Source organism: Octodon degus, unplaced genomic scaffold, assembly GCF_000260255.1.
Source record: "Octodon degus isolate 3935 unplaced genomic scaffold, OctDeg1.0 scaffold00169, whole genome shotgun sequence".
Taxonomy (NCBI): domain Eukaryota; kingdom Metazoa; phylum Chordata; class Mammalia; order Rodentia; family Octodontidae; genus Octodon; species Octodon degus.
In genome coordinates, this window is record NW_004524745.1 from 4,289,105 (window position 1) to 4,298,056 (window position 8,952).

General features: G+C 38.4%; 1 pseudogene; it reads right to left on the reverse strand.

Moving 5' to 3' along the window:
• Positions 1-7,643: 7,643 nt before the first annotated feature.
• Positions 7,644-8,639, reverse strand: LOC101562152 (annotated as a pseudogene).
• Positions 8,640-8,952: the final 313 nt, after the last annotated feature.

Here is an 8,952-nt window from a genome sequence, read left to right on the forward strand (position 1 = left end):
AACTCAGTAGCAATATATATATATATCCCAATTTCACCCCAATGATGTAACTGTTATGTATCACAAGCATACACAATAACAAAACTTCTCATCCTTCTGGGGCCCTTTTCCTCTCTCACCTACCTGCCTCACGCCCCTGTCCTGGTCACTGCTCACACTGGACAGGCGGCCCCTGCTCCTGAGAAAGGTCAGTCAGTCGTCTGATTTCTGCAACCTCATCATTTCTCAACATTTCAGAGAACTTGCAATGATCATTTTTCTCATTTTCAGGTCTGATTTATCACTTTATTTTATATTTTATATATTTTTAGTACAGGGTGTACAGGGTCTCACTACACAGATTGGACTCGTAGTAATTCTCCTGTTTTCAGCCTCCCAAGCGCTGGGATTACAGGCGCGTATCACCACACCCAGTCTCAATCGCCATCTCAGTGCACCCCGGGAATGGAACAGGCACAGCACACTGGGAATCGAACCCAGGTCCCTGCATCTGCCCAAGAAGGTGCTTTAATCCCCTCAGCAATCTGGCCAGCCCTTCAGGGAAGGTGACCTAAGCAATAGCCTGCCATCCCATAGGAGGGAAAAAAAAAAAAAAAAAGCATATAGAAATAGAGGGTCAGGTAACTCAGGTTTGCATTTCTAACATAAAGTAGAAATGGATCTCTCACCTACTGATTAGAAATATAAACCAAATAAGGTAAAACAAACAGCAAAGAAGCACACTTCACTCTGAGTCTGGCTTGTCATAAACAAGTTTTGTGATTTTCACATTGCAGGATGCAAGACTATGAACTGAGTGACTATTGTCACCAATGCCAAAAGCCAGCCAGCTGACAATTTTTTTCTTGTCTTTTTTTTGTTTTAATTTATTTTAAAGACAGTATAATGATCAATAAGACATTAGGAATGGTACACATTGAGAAGACCAAGATGAGAAGTATTCCACCACGGGTTTTGCATTACACATTGCTGTTCTCCATGTAGTTGCTCAGATCACAGATATCAGCATACAGAGTTAGTAAAGGTGAAAATTCTAAACATTAACTGCTATTTAAAAAAAAACTGATGGAAATTACGAGTACAATCATCTCAGACATCTTGTGTATGTACTTGTATGTTTTCCCTCCTTTCTCTTTTTCCTGTTTTTTTGTTTTTTTTCTCATCTTCATTATTTAATCCTTAAATTCAGTTTCTTTCTGTTTTACTATATTTATTATACCTTTCAGGTCTTATTTATTCTTTCAGGTTCTTACATTAGAGAGACAATGCAATATTTACGCATGTGAGTCTGATTTATTACACTTATGGGCATAGCCTCTAGTTGCATCCACTTACCTATAAAGGCTTTGAGTTTTTCTTTCTAGCTGAGTAGTACACTATTGTATAGAAAACAATCTGAATATTTGTCTCAGTTACTCTTCTATTGTTGCTGGGACAAATGCTCAACACTTGAAATGAGGGAAGGAAAGGCTTATTTAGCTCACAGTTACTGGAGATTTCAGTCCATACTCAGCTGGCTCCTAGACAGACTGTAGAACCTGGCAGAGGGCAGCAGTTCATGGCAGTGGCAAAGAGCAAGAGCAAAAGAGAGGTGTAGCAACAACAATGGCTACAGAGTCTCCCTTAAGTTACGTTCCAGCTATATTCCCTGGGCTGGGTGAAGCATTCACACCCATAATCCAAGAAGTACTAAGACCTATAATCCCAGTGGATCATGAGTTAATCTCAAATTCTAGAAATCCCTGCCCCATGACTTCATGAGGCTTTGTGGGGACAACTAGACAAAAACCATAACATTAAAACAGAAACACTAAATCTACTGAAGAGAAAGTAGGTAAAAATCTTTAAGACATAGGAGGAGGCAGACAGTTCATGAACAAAAAACTGCACAGGAAATACTGCAAAGAGTTAACAGCTTGGATCTCATCTTATTGAGCAGCTTTGGCATGTCAAAGGAAATCACCAACAGAGTGAAAAGACAACCCACAAATTGGGGAAAAAAATTGTAACCAACAATCACTCAGACAAAGGACTTCTATCTAAAGTATATAAAGAAATAAAAAAAATTCAGCCCCCAAAATTTATTTATTTATTTTGGTGGTACTAGAGATTGAACTCAAGACCTTGAGCTTGCCAGGCAAGCACTTATTCCATCGAGCTATCTCCCTAGTCCCCAACCCCCAAAATTTAAAGACCCAATCCAAAAATGGGCATGTGATATGAAAATATACTTCTCAGAGGAAGAAATACAAGTGGCAAATAAATACATGAAAATATGTTCCACAGCAGTGGCCATTTGAGAAATGCAAATTAAAACAACATTGAGATACCATCTCACCCCAGAAAGAATGGCTATTATAAAGAAATCAACTAATAACAAATGCTGGAGAGGTTGTGGGGAAAAGGAAGCCCTTCCCCCCTGCTGGTGGGAATGTAGTCTGGTACAACCATATAGAAATCAGTGTGGAGACTCCTCAAAAACCTAGAACTGGAAATCCTATTCAATGTAGCTATTCCCGTTCTGGGTAGTTTCCCAAAAGAACTGAAAACATGATACCACAGTGATATACATGCACTCATGTTTATAATAGCATAGTTTGTTACAGCCAAAGCTTGGAAAAGGCTGACAGTTGTTTGGAGGCAGCTGAAATCTTCAAACCCAGTGCAGTCAAGAAGGACTGGACATGTATTTGATTTTTTTTTAATATTTATTTATTTATTTATTTATTTTGTGTGTGGCCAGCTCAGCCCACCAGGGGGCGGGGCTGGCTGGCATGTGGTGCTGGGGGATTGAACCGAGGTCCCTGTGCTTAGCTTGTTCTAAGTAGATGCTTTAGACCACTGAACCATCTCACCAGCCCCATGTATTTGATTATATGAAATTATGCTAAGCATCTAAAGAGAAAGAAGAAAGCAGAAAGTTTAGCAAGCGACACAATAAATATTATGAACTACTCTGGCAGTCCCTTCACTGCCTTCGTGACCCAAAATAGTCATGTCAGGGAAGAGAAAATCTAACCCCCACAATGTGTCAGGCACCCACTTTCCTCATCTCATTTCTCCTCATAGATGCTGAAGGAAACGTTACCATCTGCACGGGTCACCACAGTGAGTTACTATTATTATTTTTAAAGCCAGGCAAGGTTATTTAGGACACATTTAGCATTATTGATTTTTTTTAAAGTTTCCATTCTTCTTAATCTTATTTTCCCATAATTAAAATGATAGTTATATTTTGCATAGATATTTCATGATTTGTATTACTGTATAATTTACACATGTACATGTGCATATTGCCATAGAAGAATATATACGCCAAACCATTATGTGTAGTAATTTCTTTTTGTATTCAGTTTAAGAGATTTTCAGGAATTATTTTGAGAAAATATCTTCATTTTGCACTTTGATTTTCATCCCAACCCCTACATAAGCTGCAGTCACCTGTGGTGTAGATGGCAATGCTGTTTTGGGGGTAGATCAACTTATGTGATAGATATACCTAGCATGTCACCTGATTTAGAAAATAATAATAAAAAGCAAGAATTATAGAGAAACCTGGAAACTTCTTTCCAGCATGAAATCTAGAGGGAAAAAGCTTTTAAAGCAAATTTTAGCCAAACTTGCAGCTAATATACTTCATTTACTTCTACCCCTAAGAGTTAGAATGGCCATGTGTCCTCCACTTTTGAGTAAGAGCTCTAACATGTAAGACAAATAAGTTAAATTGTATATAATGTTTAGTGCCTAAGATAGAGTCCTCATTTAACTTAGAATTTTATTTTTTAAAAATAGGATATACTATTTTTTTTACATTAAAACAGAGTTTGCAGCTGTCCACATTAAATGAAAATTAGCAAATTATTTAAAGCACATCACCTTGGTGGAAATTTAGATCATCAGCCTAGATTAATTCGGGCTTGCTTTACCCTTCCACGAGTCTTTGGGCCTTTATTCTGAGTCGGTCCTTTCCATCACACTCCTGGCCTGTGTTAAAATAAAACAAGACTCAAAAAGAAAAAAAAAAAAAAAAAAAAAAAAAAAAAAACCAAAACAATTACCTTTACAGCCAGTGTCTTATCCTGTCACCTTCCTTTCCTAGCCAAATTTTTTAAATAAGTTAAAGTCATTTGCAATTCTGAAACCTAATTCAGGCTTTTAAGTAATTCCCCAAGTTAATTCGTGTCCCCTTCCATTTTCCCTAAGTTAATTCGTGTCCCCTTCCATTCCTAAAGCTGCAGAGTGATTTTTTAAAATTTAATTAATTAATTAATTAATTAATTTGTATTTTAGGGGAGAGTCTACAGGGTGTTCAGGGTCTCACTACTAGATCAGACTCGTAGTGATCCATCTGTTACAGCCTCCCAAGAGCTGGGATTAAAGGTGCGCCAACATACCCAGGCTCAATTGCTGTCTCAGCCCGCCCTGGGGGCGGGGTCGGCATGGCAGGCCCGGATAGAGTGATTTTTTTTTTTTTTTAATACAGATTTCAACTTGACACGTGCAGTTCTGAAATCCTTCTACTCTCTATTTCCTTAGGATAAATTGTTAATTCTGTAACATAACTTATAGGTTCCTTACTACCTAACACCTCCCTAACCCGTGTTCTCAGGTCTCGCTGCTCACTTATCCTTGCAGTTCAGATTGTCAGTCCTTCCCTGGGGGATTCCTTGTTGTGCAAGCTTGCTCTCACCCCGAGAGTTGTCCAGACTCTATCTTGTCTGAAGCTCTTCTCTGTGTCACAGGGCCACCGCTTCTTCTTCGCCCTTCCCCTCTCAGATTAAATGTCTACTCCGCCCTGTCTTGGGTAGGGGCCCCTGGCATATGCCGTCAGTGCACACCACGCTTGTCATCAGCACCACACTTGCAGTGACTTCTTTAATGCCTGCAGGTAAAATGATGTCTGTCTTTTTTTTAAAAAAAATACATCATACCACAAAACTTTGAATAGAGGTGTTAGAAAGACCACATATACATTTTATAGAATCTAAAAGCTATCGAAGAAAGCACAGACATATTTGATTAGATAAACATTTAAAATTCTGTATGGAAAAATGTCCCAATAAAAATCAATAAGCAAAGGAAAGGTCAGGGAAAACATTTGCAGTATATATTCCAGGTAAAAATACAATATATGTGATTGTATTGATTACACCATGCTGTAAAATAAATAACCTCAACAGGTAGCAGTTTAAAATAGCACACCTAGTGTGTTTTTCTGTGAGTCAGGAATCCAGGCACAAATTTAACTTGGTCTTTTGTTTTAGAGTTTCTGATAAGGTTATAAACGAGCTGTCAGTGGGGCTAGTCTCATTTCAAAGGTTGACCAGAGCAGGATCTGCTTCTAAACCCGTGCAGACATTCATGACCCGTGTAGCTCCTGTGGCTCAGGGCCTACTGTTTCTACAGGGAGATGGATAAGGGCCACGTCATTTCCTTACCAGGAAGTTCACTGCATCAGACGAGCATATGAAAAGGACCATGGAAAGAGTATCACAAAAGTAAAAGTCATGTCTTTTGTAACCTAATCATACTGAAGCACTCTTACCACTCTTGCCATGAACTGATCTTTAGAAGTAAGTCACTAGGTCCAGCTCACACTCAAGGGAGAGCATTACCAGGAAGCAGGACCATTTTCAGAGCAATTTTAGAAGGTTATCTACCATAGTGGTATACAAATTGTTCACTACACAAAGAACTACATGTGAATGTAGTATTAGGAATATACAAGTCACATAAAATAATAGGAATAGGCCAACCATACAAAAGCAAGTTCAAATGATCACTTACATGTAGAATGATTCTTGTGTTTTTTCTTACTTGTTACTAAAATGCAAAGTAAACTATCAATAAGATAACACTAATTCTCACATAAACTAAGAGTAATTTATAAATTTATAAAGATGATATACTCCTCCATTCTATTAATAAAAAACATTTTTATAGTTTTAAAAAAGAAAGTTATTAATATCAATTAAAATAGAAATATATATTCCTTTTAATTTCAAAATCTGATTCAATTAATTAAAGATAAACACATACTGTGTTGTCTCTGTAAAAACCAAAAAACATAGAAACAAGCTAGGCAGTTATGAGAGAAAAATGCATAGCTATGAGAAAGAAAGGAGAAAGAAAAGCAAACAAAATAAAGGCCGTACAAGTATATAACTAGAAGCACAAGTATGCTCTTGTATATAGTTATGTTTTTTACCATGATATGAGAAAAAGGAATAGATTTTTTAAAATAATGTTTAAAAATAATGGTATTAAATAAACAGGAATTGTTTTGATATTTGTGGATATTTATGATTTTTGATATAATTTTGATATCTATCATATCTGTAAGTCTACTTGAAAATTAATGACATACAGTACACACATAATTCTATGTGACCAAAGAAATCTATGTGGAAACATACAGTATATTTTGAACTTTGGTGTTTTGTAGCGAACTCCTTAGCATATTTGCATAATATGAAGTGGAAGCTTCCCTATAAATAAAAACATTTTTCCTATGGGAAACTGACTTTGACAACAGATAGATTTTACCCCACTTATGTATGAGATAAATATTTATGCATCAGGAATGCAAAAGTCACCAAAATGTACATGGTTCTTAGCTCAAGACTGAGAATCCAAGTAATTTTTATTTCTTTCCTTACAGTTGTATGTATTGATCTAACTTTTAATCTTTAAATTTGTTTTTAACTGACACATAAAAACAAAAAGCACTCATATTAATGGGGCCCCATGTAATGGTCTGAAACATGGATACATTGTGCATTGTTCAAATTAGGGTAAAACTATTTTCTCAAACACTTAGCAGTTTTTCTCAGTAAAAAATTTTTAAATTCTTTAACTGTTAGGAATGTAATATGTTATTGTTATCTTCCCCTGCTGTACAGTACAGCTGAATTTGTTGTTCATTTACAATTTTACTGTTTTCTTGTCTTTCTCTCCCTGCTACTCTCCTTGGCCTCTGGTAACAACCATTCTATCAACACCTGTGAGATCAAAATATTTTAGATTCTACATAATAAGCAAAATTATGCAATGCTCTGCTTTCTCTGTTCAACTTATTTCATTTAACATAATGATCCTCAGTTCCATCTGTGTTGTTGCAAATGAATTAGCCTTTTTATTGCTAAATAGTATTCTATATTGTACATACACCACATTCTCTTCATCCATTCTTTGGTTAACAACACAGGGCATTTCCATTTTTGGTTATTGTGAATAATAATAATAATACATGTCTTCTGTAGTGGACATGAGAATCTATGGATATCAGCGACAATTTGATTTCATTACCTTTGAATATGTATATATACACAGTGGTGGGGTTGCTGGATTACATGGTACTTCTATTTTCAATTTTTTCAGTGACCTCTATATTGTTTTGCATAATCCTGTAACAATTACATTCCCTCAGCAGTGTAAGTGTAAGTGTAACTATATTCTCTTTTCTAAACATTATTATTTTTTTTTTTTGGCAGCAAGCCAGGACTCCCAATGCCTCTCCTCTTTTAGGGGGCCTGGTATAGAAGCTGTGTCCAAGAGATTCTGTGTTGGGGCTGAGTAGGGCAGTGACTTCTACAGTGTGGCCTCTCCATCCCTCTGGTCTTGCTGGGCTGTGGAGGGGGCACTTACACCTTGGAGGCCATGTGGACCATGAGGTCCACCACCCTGTTGCTGTAGCCAAACTCACTGTCATACCAGGAAATGAGCTTGACAAAGTGGTCACTCAGGGCAATGCCAGCCCCCGTTATCAAAGGTGGAAGAGTAGGTGTCATTGTTGAAGTCACAAGACACAACCTGGTCCTCAGTGTAGTGCAGGATGCCTTTGAAGGGACCATCTGATGCCTGCTTTACCACCTTCTTGATGTCATTGTGTTTAGCCACTTTCTCCATGTGGCAGGTCAAATCTACCACTGACACTTTGGGAGTGGGCACACAAAAGGCCATGCCTGTAAGCTTCCCGTTCAGCTCTAGGATGACCTTGCCCATGGCCTTGGCAATGCCAGTGGATATAGGGATGATGTTCTAGACAGCTCCATGGCCATCATGCCACAGCTTCCCAGAGGGGCCGTCTACAGTCTTCTGGGTGACAGTGATGGCATGCACTATGAGTCCCTCCATGATGCTGAAGTTGTCATGGATGACCTTGGCCAGTGGGGCTAAGCAGTTAGTGGTACAAGAAGCATTGCTGACAGTCTTAGCAAGTTGTCATATTTCTCATGATTCACACTCATCACAAACATGGGGGCATTGACAGAAGGGGTGGAGATGACAACCCTTTTGGCACCACCCTTCAGGTGAGCCCCAGCCTCCTCCATGGTGGTGAAGACACAAGTGGACTCCACTACATACTTAGCGCCAGCATCACCCCACTTGATGTTGGCGGGATCTCGCTCTTGGAAGATCATGATGGCCTTTCCATTGATGACAAGCTTCCTGTTCTCAGCCTTGACAGTGCCATTGAACCTGCAGTGGGTGGATTCATACTGGAACATGTAGACCAAGTAGTCGACGTCAATGAAGGGGCCACTGATGGCCACAACATCCACCGTACCAGAGTTAAAAGCAGCCCTGGCGACCAGGAGTCCAATACAGCCAAATCTGTTCATTCCAGCCTTCACCATCTTGTCTGGATCACTGCTGGCTGCACAGGAAAAACAGCTGTCGGTGGGTGTGCAGGAGCAGAGAGCCTCTAAACGTACTTATAAGCACTTGCCATCCTTAGTGCTTTTGATAAGAATCATTCTTACTTGGCTCTGGTAATTTCACATTGTGGCTTTGATTTGTATTTCATAATAATTAGCAATGCTGAGCCTTTCTCATGTGCCTACTGGACATGTATATGTCTTTTGAGAAATGTCATTAAGGTCTGTTGCCCATTTTCAAATCAAGTTACCTTGCCTGCCTTTCTTTCTCTCTCTCTCTCTCTCTCTCTCT